The sequence below is a fragment of the Lottia gigantea genome (assembly GCF_000327385.1).
Source record: "Lottia gigantea unplaced genomic scaffold LOTGIsca_284, whole genome shotgun sequence".
Classification (NCBI taxonomy): Eukaryota; Metazoa; Mollusca; class Gastropoda; family Lottiidae; genus Lottia; species Lottia gigantea.
This window is the reverse complement of record NW_008708916.1, coordinates 10,267-13,712: the sequence shown is the minus strand read 5'-3', so window position 1 is coordinate 13,712 and position 3,446 is coordinate 10,267.

Here is a 3,446-nt window from a genome sequence, read left to right as displayed (position 1 = left end):
AAATTTGGCTTGAGTGTTGGTTATCACCCATGGGTAAAGCCTATTGAAAATGAGAAAAATCGAAATAATATTTAGTATGAGTTATTGCCCTTGATCTTGAAAAATCGTTCAATTTGTAGCTCATAAAAACTCTAGAAGGCATAATTCTTGCCGAATTTTGACAAAGCTTGGTTTTACTATTCATTACTGCGCTGAAGATTGAATATTTGTCTTCTAGAGTTTTCACGAGCTAAAGATTGAACACGTTTTGAAGAACTAGGGCAATAACTCATACTCAATATTATTCAGTATCGCCCAACAGAGTTCAAAAGAAGTGTATGACTGAAGGTTGAATATTTCATACTGGTGATTGTTACTGTACTATCTATTAAAGACAAAAGAAATACCTACTCCATCTGATGTTGATTCGGTTATTTTTGCCACTGACGGGAAACATTTGTCTATCACTCTACCAAGTTTCAATCGGATCGCTTCAGTAGTTTATTCCCCACAAATCATGCACTAGCGCGACTTTTACTTTAAAATAAACACACACTACAGTTTAAACGTTTTATTCATATTAATACAATGATACACCCATATATACAACAATAAGTGTCTTCTTCTTCATCTTCTTGTTCAGCTTCTCCCTCTCTCTCCAACTCTTCCAATCCAAGCTTATCTCTCCTCTTCATCACCTCTCTGGCACCACCTCTCTGGCACCACTCCCCGCTCCCACCTACTCCAATCCTCCTCAAACTCCTTGAACCTCCTCTCTCTCTCCTAGTCCAACACCTCAATCTCATCCATCCAAGCCTGAATCCTCCTCCTCTCCTCCCTCCATTCTTTTCCTCGCCTCCTCCTGCTTCCTCAAACTCTCCTCTCCCTCCACACTACCAATCGCATCCAGACTTCTGAAAAAGTCCTTCATCGTCAGTTTTTCCCTCCTCGCCCTCTCGGCCCTCCTCTGTCTCCTTCTCCTCTCTTCTTCCTCTTATGACCTGCTGAATTATCTTTCCTTCTCACATCCATCTTTCAGGTTTAACAACCAAACCTCAAATGTCTCCTTTCTTTCAGGTAGGGTATATGCTTTTTCTTCTCTTTACCTCTAAGAAACTTGATATACCCCCAAACCTGGACAGAGTTTTAATAACCAGGTAAGTTTTAGGGACAATTTACATAGTTCTAATGGTTTGAATAAGTTTTTTGGACACTGAATTCAGGTGGGCTTAGTGGTTAGGCCTTTTGATTTTCCAAATGAAAAAAGTAGACTTTGAATGGGATATTTGAAATGGCAATGGACACTTTAGTTCTTCAAATTTCGATATGCAACCAATCGGCGGCCAACTTGTTTTAGTAACTAAGTGTGTGCAACAAGTAGAAAAGCGCAGTAACCGGATAGTTTGAGTGACTTTAGGGATTTGGAACTTTACTGATCGAATAGAGGATGTCATGGAATTTTACTGATCGAATAGAGGATGTCATGGAATTTTACTGATCGAATAGAGGATGTCATGGAATTTTACTGATCGAATAGATGATGTCATGGAACTTTACTGATCGAATAGAGGATGTCATGGAATTTTACTGATCGAATAGAGGATGTCATGGAATTTTACTGATCAAATAGAGGATATCATGGAATTTTACTGATCGAATAGAGGATGTCATGGAATTTTACTGATCAAATAGAGGATGTCATGGAACTTTACTGATCGAATAGAGGATGTCATGGAATTTTACTGATCGAATAGAGGATGTCGTGGAATTTTACTGATCGAATAGAGGATGTCATGAAACTTTAAACTATCATTTTCTAGACGAGTATCCATTGTCATCAACTTTACTACCAACTCATGATTCTTGATTTCAGATGACAACTATAAAAGACAAAATTCTTTAAAAACCAGAATAAATTGCCCAGAACTTCAAGCACTCACATAGCGACAGCTTCTGGAGTTTATCATCTTACATAGCTGATTATGTTACAATAACAAAAGCCTCAACCTATGGTGATGAATTGTACAGAATTAACGAAACATCAAAAGTAAGTTAGATTCGTCGAGTTTCAAAAATCCAATTAGATTTAACAAATTGAAAAGACACAATCATCTTAATATTTGTAACTACTTATATGAATAGAAAGTAGAGGTGTTCTAATGACTTGAAAAAATACCAGTTTGTCTCACATATCCATAATGAATTAATAATTAGCTAAATTAGAAAAGAATTACCAGCAGAATTCCAATGAGTAACCGATCAAGAAAGGTCAACAATTTTTTTTTATCCAGACTGTACATACATGGGTATTTATGATTGGTTAAAATAATGATATAATCAAGAATACATGATAATTCATTAGAAACACAAATTAATCAAATAGTTTGCTTCATTTGACACTCAAAAACAAGGAAACCCATCTTTAAGAGGTTTATAAAAATCCTCATTACATACAACAATATCTTTATGTTCATAAAATGAGTAACCATGTACAATACAGGGCCTCGTTTCTCAAACAAAATCATAAGATAAGAATTTGTTGTAAGTGTGGAAATTTACTCTGAGAAATACCACCATACTTATTACAAAAGTTGATCATAAGATTTTTTAGAAAACGGGACCCAGACTATTAATATAACTGAGATAAAACCGTGTTACCCTCCAAATTTATTTAGCAAATTACTGTGAGCCTTGTATAGATAGCCTAAATGTTTTTCAGATATTTCAGAGTCCAGGCAGTCAATTGGATGAAACCAAATTCGCAAATTTTTTAAACCCACCGGTGCTGTCAGTAGTAGATGCAAGACATGCTGCCCCAAAAAGGAAAATTTCAATTGAAGGCTATTTGTTTGATGTACGTATATATCATCACAAAGCACAACCTGCAAACACCTTTTCAAATGAATTCTCTTCACCAAACACAACAAAACTACAACTTTCACTTTTATCTGAAATGAAAAAAAGTAATTTTAAATAATTCAATCTTATCTATTGTGGTTTATTACAATTACCAAATCTTTATTGAAATATTTGAAGATATCATTAGAAAAGAAAATTTATCAACAGAAAATTTTAATTTCCCTGATTTTCTCAATTCTAACAAGCACCTAATATCCACTGCACTTTACAAATATCAATACACATTCTAATTCAATCGACACATTAATAATCTCCCATTAGAAGGATTCATTATAATTCCTTTACAATATCTAAGTGATAGATTATAGCACTGTATTTGGTTCAAAATACGATCCAAATCAGATGGTATGAATTGTTAAAATAGCTTGCCAGGCAAGGTAATATGTGCCCCATGGCGCTTTGATTTTGAATAAAAAATATTTAGCAGTACAACCACCAGTCATACGCCTCTTTTGAACTCTTTAGGGCAATACAGAATAATACTACCAAGTTTTGTCAAAATACTGCAAAAATCGTGCATTTAGTGTTTACGAGCTAAAAATTCAAAG